Source organism: Castor canadensis, chromosome 1, assembly GCF_047511655.1.
Source record: "Castor canadensis chromosome 1, mCasCan1.hap1v2, whole genome shotgun sequence".
In the NCBI taxonomy this organism is placed as follows: Eukaryota; Metazoa; Chordata; class Mammalia; order Rodentia; family Castoridae; genus Castor; species Castor canadensis.
The window spans coordinates 98,078,764-98,093,917 of NC_133386.1; the positions used below are offsets into that span (position 1 = coordinate 98,078,764).

At 32.8% G+C, this 15,154-nt stretch overlaps 1 pseudogene; it reads right to left on the minus strand.

Moving 5' to 3' along the window:
- Window positions 1-14,715: 14,715 nt before the first annotated feature.
- Window positions 14,716-14,865, minus strand: LOC141415774 (U1 spliceosomal RNA; annotated as a pseudogene).
- Between the last annotated feature and the right edge of the window lie 289 nt (window positions 14,866-15,154).

The window sequence follows — 15,154 nt, forward strand, 5'->3', positions numbered from 1 at the left end:
AGATAGATAGATAGATAGATTAATGATAGATAGATAGAAAAAGAGAAAAGATAGCAACTGTTGATGAGGATTTGGTGAGGGAACTCTTCTCCACTGCTGGTAGGATTGTAAATTGATGCAGTTATTGTGAAAAACAGTATAAAAGCTCCTCAAAAATTAGTATATCGTGTTATTCAGAAATCCCCTGCAATATATATATCCAGTAGAAAAGAAATTGTGTGTTGTAGAGACATTTGCACAGCCATGTTCACTGGGACATTATTCCAAAATAGACAAGACATGAAAATGACACACCCAAACACTCCTTCTCTCTCTGTGTCTGTCATCACACCTCCCCCTTACCACACACGCATGCACCTATTCAGGACAACGAGTAAAGCTATAGGACCTTGTGCTACATAAAAGAAGCCAGATGCAGAAAGGTGAATATTTACAATCTTGCCTAAATGCAGAGGTTAAAATTGTTAAATTCATGAAAGTAAAGAGTAAAATGGTAGAGGCTGGTAGTTAGAGTTGGGGCCAATGGAAAGATTTTGAACAACTGTATAGTTTCTTAACTCTAAGATGCATAAATTCTAGAAAGCTAATGTAAAATAGAGTCACGATAATTAATAACAATGAGCTACATATATTTGATATTTACTGAGAAACAAATCTCAAATGTTTTCACAATAAAAATAAGAAGTGATAAGTATGACAGAGCATAGATATGGTAATTATCTTGACTGTGATAATTATTTCACAGGTATAGGTTTATCAAAGCATCAGGTCACACATTTTAAATTTATACAATTTTTATTTGGCAATTAAGAATCTAGAAAACCACAGGTGGAAAAATGTGTTTTCTATGGGGAGAGTTACATATCTTGGTTTGAATTTACAATACAAACACAGTTCTTACATACTACCACACAAACAAAATATGAAATAAAGACAGAGAAAAAGGAAGAGTGGAATTCATTTATGTAGATAGATACTTAAGGTGGTTCAACAGTTAAACTCTTTAAAAAGAGAAACACACTATTAGTGTTTTGCTGATATTGACCAAGCAAACAAAAAAGATAACATGAATAATGGGTAGATTGGATAAAAAAGTAGAAATGACTTTATCATTGACATCATTAGTTGGCAATAAAATTCAAATTTGAATAATTTTTAGCAAAGATCATTTGAAGATATAAAAGAATTAGACAAATTACTAGAAGCAATATACTTTGCGTATGACTTTTAAATTATCATCTAATTAATTGTCTCTCCTTGTCAAACAGCTGGACCAGCTATGCTGTGTTGAAAAGGCTATGAGATTGCCTTCAGTAAATAAATTGTAAATGGACATTTCCAAGTTGATCCCATCCCAGCCATTTATGTTCTCATATACTGCCTTAAACAACCTTACCAAATGTCCTTTAATATGTTTTTGTTAATGCCACTGCCTATCTTTAAAAAACCTGTAAAAAATTTAAATGAACTAAAAATAAAAATTTAAAAATGAATTATATTATTGCAATTATAAAAGTGTTCAAATTCTGACAAAATCTGACTATTTTGTCTGGGAATGCATTTTTAGGTTGGAAAATTGAAAGGACAAAGAAGAAGCAAATATCATATAAATCAATTCAGGGTACAGATTGAATATCAAAGGAATTCTCAAAGGCTTCTAGGGTATTGATGAGTATTTCCTTCCTTACTTCCTTGGGGATTCACTGCATAATTATTTAATAATTGTTGTGCCTTTCTATTTATTTGTGTTTTATAAGAAAAATATTTATAAACAAAAGAAAAATGTTATTCTCCTTCCTGCAAACACAAACTCACTGGAGTAAAGAATTTTATTTTTAAATGCTATTGGAGAAAAATATAGAGAAAACGTATTAGAATTAATTAATATTCTTTCAAAAGGCTAGAGGAAAAATTGAATAGAAAATGATATCCTGTGTGATAATACCAGAAGCTTTCTTTGAGGGAAGAACAGACTATTTGAAAATGAAAAATTTTGAGTAAATGCATCATGCTGAGATATATCCTAAACAGCAATTTTTTTTAAATAGGCTAATTTTAGAACAATTTTGAGTTCCCAGCAAAATTGAGTGGAAAATACAGAGAGTCTCTGTATCCCATGCCTCTTCCATCCACCCCCACTATCAGTATCAACCACCAGTGCAGTACCTTTCATACAATTGATGAACCTACATTGGCCACCATCACCCAAAGCCTGATTTTTACATTATGGTTCACTCTTGGTGGTGTTCATTCTATGGGTTTAGACAAATGTACAATGACATACATCTGTCAATATAATGGCATTCAGAGTAGTCTCACTGCCTGAGTAACCCTCTGTGAGGAGCAATCTTCCTTATAGTGCAGTCCCAGAAGTACTAACATTATCAGTGTTTGGCAACTTGTCACAGAAGAAAATTCTCAAGCCCTACTCTTCATGCAGCAGCACCCTATACTGAAACAATTCCTTCATGTTAAATTTTAAGATACACTGGATATAAAGATCTAGGAAAAAATATGAATCAGGAAATCAAAACTTTCAAAATTCAGACTAGCCTCTGAGCTCCCCATGGTACCATAGGATCCTCAGCAACATGACTGACTGGCAAATCTGTCCTGAAATGCCTCATAACCACTTCCATCTTCAACAATATTGGGGAGAAGATGATTTGGAATTATTCTCAAACTTTAAATATATAAAACCTTTAGAGCTACACAGAGCTGGATGTGATTGTGGCTGACGCATTTAATCTCTCTTTAGCATTAATTCTATCCTAATTCACAATGATTGGTGAAATTCTGACTTCACAATGCCTGTATTTCCCTTCCTCCAATGACTCTTCTTGAATCACTTCGCATTTTCTAACCTTTCCAACACAAATGAGCATAGCACAGTGGTCTCAATTTCTACACTTTGTTCTCTCAACAACCATCTCTGTGTCCAGCTGGATATTTTTGGTATCCCATCTCATAAATTTTAATTGAAAATGGAATGTATTCTCTATTGCTATAATTAGACTTTTATGCCCCTAACTCCTAACATCTTTACTCCTGTGTTTACATAAATTAGCTTCCCTAATCCATTGCTATGGCCTAAATGTGCTGTTCTTTCCATAATTTATGTTGACATACAACCACAATGTTCATGGCATTAGAAGGTGGACCCTCTGGGAGGTGATAAGGTCAGGAGAGCTCCTCAAGCATGTATTACGGCTCTCATAAAAAGGATGAATTGGGTGGAATCCCCCTCTCTGGTCGTCTGCCATGTGTACACTCAGCAAAAAGACCCTCATCAGATGCAAATACCTTGATCTTTTTTTAAATTGTTGTGTAGGGTGGGAGTACATTGTAGCATTTACAAAGGTTCTTTTAATGTAAGACTATATCATACTTGAATTTATCCCCTCCACTGCTCTCCTGTTTCCCCTCCCCTGATTCCTGGAATAGTGTCAACTGGTATAATTTTTGCATTTATGTACATGTGTATACATTGTTTGTTACCTTGATCTTGATTTGCCTTCCCAACTGAAAGGAATAAACTTCTCTTCGTTGTGAGTTATGTAGTCCAGCATATAGCAAGAGAAGCAGACTAAGAATAAGCAGACTACCTATCGTGTAGATTTCCTTGCATACACTCCTTGCTTAACTGCAACTGTCTTCCTTCATCATATTTATTAAGTGAAACTCCAGTGTTGGCTTAATCAAAATTCCAGCTATATCCACCTGCAACTCAGTCCCTGAACATGGGACTAGTTCTAATTTAAGTTCTTAACTATTATCCTCAAGTGGGTCAGTCAATTTAGGGATTATTTCACATTTTTGTCTTTGGTTAAATCATAAAACTGTTTCAATTACCACGCTTAGCTGGTAATCCTGTTGTGTATTTCTCACTGAGAAGGTTGGATAAATTCTTGATTTTCCTGCCTGTTTCGAGTAACTTCATTCTACATCAGTGCCATGTACTCTGTCTTCAGAATGAGCAGATTCTGATGTATTTAATGAAAGCTCTTCCACCTCTGCCTAGATCTTTCCCATCTCATTTGTGTGATCCAGTCTAATGGGTCATTGACCCATTTCTACACACTATCATACATTTTCTCTTAGTTTGGTCATAAACATAGAAAAATGCTATACAACACCAATCTTCAAAAAAAGAATCAGTTTTTGACACCTTTATTTCCTGCCTTTTTCAGAAATACTCATCCCCAAATTATTTTAAATGGTTTGTCTGTATTCTTAGACTCTATTTCCTTCTTTCATTTTCATATGAACAGTCTTCAATCAAGCTTTAGTTCTCAACACTTTGCCAGCCCAAAATGGTTCTTGTCAGAATTATGGATGTTATTCACTTCATCCAAACTTTTGGTCAGTTTTCAGAATGGTGAATTTAAAATTATCAGCATAACTTGTCCCATATTATTACTTTATTATGCTTTCTTGGACCTCAAAATATTTTTAATATTTCTTATTTTTTGAGATCTATGTGACTGCCAAGACAAATGGAGTAGCTCTCACTGTCTAAGTCTATGGAATGTGCTTTCAAATTCTCTTGGTGTCCTTCTACAATACATGTGTGTCTTATTTAAATTTAACCTGCTTAAGGAAAATGATGTCTTGTTTTTTCTACTGTTATAATTATAGTGCCTAACATATTGATGCAATATACTATTGGAAATTGTAAAAATGAATAAATATTTTATAAAACAATTCCTGTTGCTTTTCTCTGATATTATAAAAATTTTCAGCTCTATTCTGATCAGTGGGGATTAAAGAGGTCCAGATGTACTGTATTCGTATCATTTGGCTCAATCTCTTGGATAACATGAAACCATATGAGACAGGGATTCAAAATAATACCTAATTACTTTACTTATGAAGAGTCAAATTTTTTGAAAAGAAAACATGATTTTAGATATTTATGTCTTCTTACCTATTTCTATACGTTAGAATTTTGGTCACACTTTTTAGACAAGTCCTTTGCTACTTCTAAATTACTCTTGGTCATTGTGATATCCCTCTGATCAAACTTGAGACCAGAAGGGCGTATTAAAAAAAATCACCTCTAAGCAGAGTAAAATTAAGATGATATTCCAAAATAGTATATCACCTTGTACAAGGTAAGAGTTATAAATTGTTTGGTTAAGCAACTTTAAATTCTATTCAGTATTTCTGTGTATGAAATGAACATACGTTAATTCATTTACTTGTACTTAAAAATTTGATTACATTTCAGAAGAGGAAATGAGTAACAGGAATTCTCATAATTTGTGTTCCCAGAACCTTTTCCTGTTTCTTGAACAAACAGGTCAAGTTGAGTATCTACAAGTTCCTAGGTCTGCAACTTTCTTTACTAGATCTCTACCTGATTTATGCTTCCCTCTCTTCAGTTCTTTGCTCAAATTAAAACTGTGCCTCTTCTTTAACACTACCTTGCCACCATTATTTATTCCATTGCAATTATTACCACCTTACACACTGTGTATTTTATTAATTTATATGTTAGTGTCTGTCTCTTCTCCTTACTCAAATGTAATCATCACACTGGCAATGACTTTTTTGCCTTCTTTATTCACTATGACATATATAGTGACTGAAAAACAAATCAGTCAATGCATTTGGCAGAAAAGAGCACTCAATAAATATTTGTTTAAATAAGTGATTTTTATTCCTCAATGTCTTTCCTCAGAATGTACCACAACTTACTTAACTGCTGAGCTCATCTTTTCCCTGAAAGTAAGTCTTTGCTGGGATATGGTAAAATAATTTACATTAAATTCAGAAACTCTACTTAAGATTCATCTTGGGAAAAGTTGCATCCATCCGAAGCTATCTGTGTAATTTTTGAGGCAATAACACATTTTGGTGCCCTTTTTCTTTGTGGGAGCCTCTCTCACATTTGAATCCCATCTTGCTCTTCATGTTATTACCTGTCCTGAGCTGTCAGTCAACACAACACTGACCTTGACCTTTATCAAGCAAAAATATATTTGTCACAATTTCTTCTGTAGACTGTACTAAACTTTTCATATGCTGAAATACTCAGAGAATGCTACAATATATTGAATATTTAACATATTTATCCATAAAATAAACTTCAACCCATTCCACCACCTTAGTTTCCAGTATTGAGATATTGTCTCATCTTCTTCTGGCCTCTTTCTCCCTCTTCCTCTCCAGTCTTATCAAACCCATGTTTCTTTTCCCACATTAATCAAGAAAGGTCACTGATCATTTTTTTTCTTTTGCCAGCAGAATCTCTTACAGTCCTTTAGTCAAGTGGTTTATGTGTAGATACTTCTAAACTAAGTTACTTCTAGCACACCAGGAGAAAATTTGTCATAAAATATATTTATGCTCCTGTAATTGTATAAATTATATCTATCTGTACTTGTGCAGCACCATCTCAATGCAGACTGCTTGGCACACTTCAGCTGTGCTTGCCCTTAAAATATATACACTCACTTGCTATTCTGAAACCACTATGAGGCAGCTGTTGTGGACAGATGGCCCATGTTGACTATAGTGAAATAAATTATATTAAATGCAATTAACACATTTTATTGCTTCAAACAGGAAGTAGTTGAGTGTCATCTATTTCAGTCCAGACTACCTTTTGGGTTAACACTGCATTCATGAATCATCAGATGCCATGCGTTTTTTAAGTGGGCACTTCTGTCAACATTTATAAAAATGTCTAAGCTTCTTGATTATAGTTACTGCTAGTTATAAAAATATACAGGCAAACCCATATTGACCCATATTGAATTGGTCAGGATGCTAGCTTAATACCCATTTTACTTCTATAATTCATAGTTACTTGACTTTTTCTTAAATAGTCTTCAAGCAAAGAAGCAATTAAATTTAATTTAAATAAGATAATTATAAAGGAAAGGGAAAAATCTCATTTCCTACCCAGAAAAATCTATAAATAAGTTCAAATTTACCAAGAAAGCAGAGTAGTAAGTACATGTAAATCTCAGTGTGACTAAAACCACTTTGTATGTGCTTTAAAATGAGATTTCTCATTAAATATTAGTTCATAAGAATGTGCTCTGTAAGTTTCAGTATGTTAAGGTATGGATGCTAGGTTATATATAACAGCTTATTTCAAATTCTAAATTCAAAATACTTACAATAATAGCAGGTATTGAGAATTTGCTATGTCATAACTATAAGGAACTGCCAAACAAAGACCACGCCATGTGTAGAAAAGAAAGATTTATAGGAAGCATAGACTGCCGGGCTGCCTCCCTCCGGTTCAGAGTGCAGCAGCTCGGCTGGAATGGGTAGGGGGCTTTATAGGAGGGGCCACATTGCAGATGAGGGAGGTTGTTCTTCCCAGAGAACAGCAGGGCCACTGGCCTATGTTTATCTGTGATCACCAGATGGAATGGGCCGACATACATAGCTAGTTGAGAAACAGGAAGTTCCTGCAGTTTTGCAAGCAGGAAAACAAGCAGGAGAGTTTTGCAAGTGGTCATAAACCAGGGGGGGTATGGTTTTGATGCTAGCCTGGGGACCCTTTGCCCGCCCCAAGGATGCCAGGGACCTAACAATAACAAATCTAAGCAATCACCAGTGTAGATATTATCACCATCCCCATGTTACAGAGAAATCCAAAACAAGAAGAAAAAATAAATTGTCTAAAATGCCAGTTCTATTTGTGCTTTAGTAATTGCTAACCTGTATCTAAATCATGAACTCTTAACACCATGCTATGTGGTCTGATAGCATAGCTCCATTGTCCAGCAGGAAGTGAGATAAAAGAGCAAAGGCAGCTATTAAAGTACTACAAAAGTATTTGTTAAGTAATTTTTCCTTTGGATGAAAAGTGGGTATTTTCCCTACCAGCCCACATGAATATTCAAACGTTATTTATATTATCTAAAATGAAAATCAATCAAAATGTATAAGTGTTAAGGGTAAAGGCTAAAGTTTGAAAATTAGTGCATAATTTCAACACATATTATCCCTCTCATGAAGCAAACTGGAGGAAATAATATTATTTTAAATAAATACCTAAGGTGGTGATAAAATTAGAAATCATAAAATTACCTATCATAAAATTAGAAACAATAATAACTGATTCCTAAATAATCTATTTGATGAGACAATCTCAAACACCCTTTGGACATTATTATTATATACAATTCCATTTTCCACAAAGTTCCTAATTTCCCATGCTTTTCCATTTAATACTGTATATTTCTAAAAACCAGATATCATAAAACCATCTAAAAATTATCTGAAGAAATACTGGAGTGAATTTTAGAGTTGTTAAAAATACCATTTAAAGAAATATTCTTTGGAAGAGTTGATGCTAGTTATTATTTTTAATATGCTCCCTGTTCAATACAAAATCATTTCATTTTACAAAATACAGTTTCATTTAGAAATAATGGGAACTTTAAAGTTAAACATTTACCTCTAATACCAAATAATGGAAGAGGACCAAATAATTTTGAATTATAGAATACTAAATACAAGTTTTATAGACTCAAATGCTACATATTTTAAAGGATGCCTCTTTTTATTTGGTGTACTGGAATTTGAACTTAGGGCCTTGTTTCTTGCTAGGCAAGTACTGTACCACTTGAGCCACACCTCCAGCCCAAATGATGTCTGTTAAACACAAATGTTAATTACTATCTGTACATATTTTTCATTTCAACTATTGTACTTGCCTTTACTAAATGCCAAAGAGAAGATATTTTTGATTTTTATTGTAATATGAAAAAGCAGGATACATACTATAAAATCAACTAATAAGCTGCAAGTTTACTGAGCACTTGAGGCTACCATTATTAAGGTTGCATTGTAGCATTTAAAGAAACCATGAATCATTGTAATTTCCTACGAGAAGGCTGAACCTCAGCTAATGCATATTCAGCAGTGTGATAACAAAAGCACAGAATCTAGCAATAGTAATTGTCATAACTTAATTCAAAGTTTTTATAGAGTATGGAAAAGGCTGAAGCATATGAACAAAAAAGTAAATGTAAAATACACATATATGTAGAATGTAAATGTTCCAGTACACATTATATTCCTTAAATCTTGCAGGCAAAAACCTAAGAAAAATACTTCCATGAACTTATGCTCATTATGTCTATGTTCCTGTTCTTTTAAAAAAATTTTTCCTCTTCCAGTTTACCTATTAAAAATATACTGATTGATTTTCAAACTTCTCAGCTTCTGTTAATGATATTCAAACCATCACTGTTATGCTCCATCTTAATTTTCATCCTACTACTTGCAAAACAATTTTTTGACAAGGTTAAACTATGGGTCTTTTTTATTATATTACCACATTTATATTTTCTCCAATTACACCATCCAGTCAATTTCTTAGCCAACAAACATAGCAAAGGATATGAGTACTGTTTTAATATTTGTTAGTCTCTGTCTCTCTTTCTCTCATTTTACAGTGCAATCTTGTCTTCCTGCTGAAAATCCAACCACATTCTCTCCTCTTTTTTAAACAGTTTTGATACATATAATACAATTTATACCTTTGAAATATGAAATCTAATGTTTCTTAGCATGTTCAAGGAAAGGCAACCATCACTATAACCAGTTTTAAAGTATTTTCATCATCCAAAAGGAGACTCTACAACCATCAGTAATCACTACCCATTTCTCTCACCTCACTACCTATCCTATCCCATCTCCTAGCACTTAGATACTTTCTATACAGTCATGCTGGTCTCTTCTGGACATATTTTGTTACTCTTATCTAACTTCATGTAATACCTGTGTTCAGGTTCTCTAAAGGAATAGAACCACGAGAATATATGTTCAATTATAAAAATAAATGCATTGGATTGGCTTTTAACAGTGGCCCTTTGCAAGTTGGAGATCAGGGAAACTTGAGCCTTGAGTTCCAGAATAAGAGGAGCCAACAATACAGCCCTAGGTTGAAGGTGTGGACCTCCCTGACAGTCATAGTATAAGTCCATGTTCAAAGGCTAAAGAAATTAGAGTCTTTTGTCCGTGGACCACAGCAGTGGCAAAGAACACATGCGCTCAATGAGAATAGAACTTCCATGCAAGCTTCGCCCTCTACCACCTTTCATTCCATCCAGTTCCTCAGCCTATGGGATGGTGACATCCACATTTAGGAGGTGTCTTCCCTCAGTTTGCTGACTTATGTGCCAATCATCTCTAGAAACTCCTCCACAGACATAACTGGAAGTGTACTATACTAATTTTCTGGGCATCTTTCAATCCACAGAAACTGACAACCAAAATAAACCATTACAATATCATTTGACCAATATTTGTGACTGCTCCCCTGTCCCACTCCCTCTTCAGCCTCTGTTAATCATTCTGTTCTCTACTACTATGAGATCATCTTCTTTAGATCCCAAATATGAGGGGGAACATGTTTCCACAATGGCTGTATTAATTTACTTTCTCAACAGGAGTGTGTGAGTGTTCCTTTTCCTCACATCCTTGCTAACACTCACCTTTTGTCATTTTGTTTGTATCAGTTCTAAAGGGGATGGATTATCCCACTGTGCTTTTGATTTGCATTCACTGATGGATAGTGATGTTGAGCAGTTTTTTGTACACCTGTTAACCATTTGTATGTCTTCCTTTGAAAAATGTCTGTAAATGTCTTTTCTTATTTTATAATAGGATTAACTGCTTTCTTGATATATATCTACTTGAGTTACATATAGACTTTGGATATTAATTTCTTCTCAGATGTATAGTTTGCAATTTTTTTTATTATTCTGTAAGGTACCTTTTTACTCTGATTCTTTGCTGTGCCAGAGCTTTTTAATTTGATATCAACCGTTTTTTAAAATTTTGCTTTTGTTCCCTGTGCTTTTGCATTCTTATCCAAAAAATCCTTACCCAAGATGTATTTCCACTATAATTTCTTCCAGTGGCTTTGGTTTTTACATTTAAGTCTTGGACCATCGTGCTAAATCTCTTAGGAGCAATAATTGCAAAAACAATGACTATGTAATTTTCAATTTTCACATTTGAAATGTTTTAAAATATATACATAGAAAATATATATATAGATAACTGTACAAATGCATATATTTATACTTATATTATTCATTTTCGTGAAATTGAATCCCTCCTCCTGGAGTCAGAGACTATGGCTTCTATATCATGTTACAAATCACTACACCAAGCCTAATGGCATATACATATATATAAAATACATGACTATGAAACTATATATAAAAAATATAATTACTATAAAATAATATATGTTATATAATATGTTATGTGTATGACTAGGTTCTTAATGAATGAGTAAACAAATTAGTGAATGCTGATAAAAATTTTAATTAGTCTTTTAAAAAGTACATTTCCACTTAAAACATAGGTTGATATTATTTAATGATTGCTATTTTAATCCAACACAAGTATCTTTCTTGAAATTCTTAAATGCTATCATTTTGAATTAGATTTATGCTGTCTATTTATCATTGCAAGATATTTCAAGTTCCTCAAATGTGGATTAGGAGTAATTTCCTGAAACATTTCTAGACACAAGGAGATTAAGGAATAAAAAAACCTTTCATGTATGTTTCTTACAAAGATCACACTGCTTTGAGTATTTTACACTTGTAAGGGTTTCTTAAAGTAATATCATGATGATCCCCATTATCATTCACTACTCATCTAAATGAGACAAATTTATCTGGGAAATATTTCTCCAATTTCTTTAATAACATCATGAAAAATATTAATTCAAATTTCATTCCCTTAAAGCAGATCTTTAGAAGAGTGCTAATATTCATGATTACACATCATTAGTCTGCAAATTTAAGTGTCATTTTATATATCATTAATCTTAAATGTCATTATACCAATAATTCGTTCAATGCACACTCGAATTTACAGCATCTACTGAAATTTCTGAAAATTATTTCTTAGAGAACCTTTATTCATAAATTTCTTAAATGGTATTTTTCACAAATACAGACTCTCTAACTTATGTGACACATTCAAAGGCAATAATATATGAAATAAAAATTGTGAAGCAATGCCATTTTGAAATTCAAGGAAAATCATTTTAAAAATTCTTCATAGTATCATTTCAACCTAGGATTCCTAAAAGAAACTGCTGTCATATATGGTTGTTGATATTTTTTAATTCTTAAAGGAAAGATGACAAAAAATACATTTGGAAAAAAATTACACACAGTAAAAAAATATTTGCAATATATTGACAAAGCATTATTGTACTAATGTGTTAAGAACTCAAAATTTCATTTGGAAAATTATAAATGACTCACCAAAAGATAAGAAATAGCAATTCAAAGAATACTTCAAATGTTCAACATTTGAAAAGAACTTGATGTCACTATCAAAGAAATATAAACTAAAATAACATTTACCTGTTTTTGATATAATTTATTGGTTTTCAATGCTAGCCACATTCAATATTCCCATAGTGTAAATAATTATTATTGTTTTACATTGGAAAAGAAAATCCAGCAACTTCAAGTGCAGTGTGGTCATAACTAACAAAATCAAACACTTATCAAATTCCACCTAAGCTATAAATTACTTGGAATATTCTTGCATCAGTTCCTGTTGTTATGAATTAGAATAATCATATCTGAATTATGTGGTATATTTAAAAAACAAGAAAAAAGTCAATGAGAGTATTTAAATAAATTATGGTTCAATACCTTAGTGTTATGTCTACTTTATTAAATATATACAAAATAATTTGTTAAATTCAAAACCTAACATTTATAATTTCATTTATATTAAAAAACATTTTATTTATATGTATATAACATTGTTATCCATGTATTTAAAAATTCTAAAAATATATACCTAGCCAGCTGTATTTATTAGAGGGAACTGAGACAGTTAGCCAAAAATAAAAATCCTCCATAGTACATACAGAATTGGAATGACTAAATTAATGTTATAATTTTAAGACTTCCTTTTCTTCATTTTGGCAGTGCTGGGGATTGATCCCAGGGCCTTACACATGCTAAGCAAGCACTCTACCATGGAGAAACACTCTCAACCCTAAATCTCACCTTTTTAAATAATCAGAGTTGAAAGGGAGGTAGAAATGTGTGTAATATGTATGATATGTAATTGAAGTTCTAGAGGTCATTCATTTCTTCTGATATTCCAATAAATGTATTTTATTTTTAATAATTTCTAAATATCAATTCAAGAAAGGGCTGTCCAGATAAAATGGCAATGTATAATTGATTTTTATTTTCTTTTGTATAAAATGAATACATAAAATAGACTGCTTGAATTAAAATCAGAAATATAGGACTATATGCTAATACAGTATAAGGAAATAGTAAGTACTTAATTTTTTTTTTTTTTTTGCAGTGCTGGGGTTTGAACTCAGGGTTTCTTGCTTGCTAAGCAGGTGATCTTCCACTTCAGCCACCTGCCAGCACTAAGCACTTAAATTTAAGGTATGTTTTTCAGCCTTACTTAGAGAGATATATGTTAAATTGTTAACATTATAAGATCTTCCTGTTCAGTTTTTTCATACGATAGTCATGAGAAATATAAGATCAGTTAATCGTATTTTATTCTTCAGCAATTGTATGTAATTAATACAAGATTTTAAATTGACATTAAACAAAGCCAATGTCCCTGTACAGCTCCTTAGCATAGTTGCCCAGCAGGCAGTGCCATCACAACCACAGAGTAAGTGCTCAATGCATACTGGCTTCATGCATGAAGGTGGTTTTTGTTCCACAGGTTTGAGATGCACAACATTCAGCTAAGCATCTGTCCCCTTGATTGCTTATTGGACTTAAAATAATATCCTGTGATAGAGGCAATTGTAATTATAGAAGTAAATGTTTTTCATTGGCTCCTAAGTTTACAAAAAAGATACCTTTCTGCTTTCTAAGCATTCTGGAAAATATCTAAGCATTCTGGGAAAAAGCACATAGAATGAACACCATCAGCAAAGAATTATTCTTCTCTTTGTATACCTGGAATTTGTGTTTCAAACTGGCAGTTAGGATAATTGAAAGCTATAAAGAACATTTTTGGTACTAGGAAAGAAAAAACAGATCTGTATTAGCATCATTGTTTTGTTCTTTGGTGCTTTTAAAATTTACAGACTCGGCTGGTTGAAGATTCCACTTTCTCCTCATTACTGAAAAGGCAAACTGCAAGTGACTGAGAATAACTATGACTCAGAGGAGACAGTCTACTAAATATAAAAGTCCTTCAAAATTTTTTATTGAAACAGTGAAAATAGAAATAACATAGGGAGGAAATAAAGTCTCACAAAAAAACTTACTCCAACTGACCTCCCAAGGGATGTTCCTGGATCGTGGGTAATGAGAAGCATCACCTTGAGAAATTCCCTCACTCCCTGCATACCATGCCTGAAAACAGATAATAGACTTTCAGGCTCAAATTAGAAGGAAAAAACTAACCCTGTTACCTGTGCAAAGGCCCCAAAGTGAAAGTGTTCATGTACACATGTGTCAAGAATAAAAGAATGTAGAATTTATGATCTGATCAAATATATTAGTTTCTAAAGAAAAAGTCCACTTTCAAAAGATATTTCTGTGATGGTTTTCTCATTTCCAGGCAGATGTTTAAATATTCACATATGATTTTCATAGAACAGTCTATCTTTAGGTTCACAAGTTTTCTTGCATTTTTGTTTACACAGGACTCATTAATCCCCCATAGTTAACAAATCTCCAAATGCCACTGTCATCTGAAATTTTTTTTTTCTAGGGGAGAGCGCGAATGCAGTCCCCCACTACCACAAATTATGCAGTCGAGTTTCCCACATTTGGGGAAATCACAGGGGTCAGCACGTTTGTTCAATGGATAAGCCTCGCCCTGGTGGTGATCATGTCATCTTCCCTGCCAGGTAAGTATATCTGAAAATTTTGATTTATAGGCAGTTGTTAGAAAAATCTGCTAAAAGCATATATCTACCTAAAAGTTTAATCTTTCATTTAACATTAATTAAGCATTAATATGCTCTATTCTTTAAGCAAACTTGAACAATGAATAGTAGAAACTAGATACTTAGCTTTTCCCTTTAGTTTACTACTAACATGAGCCAAAATACTCCAGTGGTTTCCAAGTTCACGTATATAGAATATATACTTATATAAAAATGCACTCTTTAGTATATTGAATTTAATAAAATAATAAGGTTTGT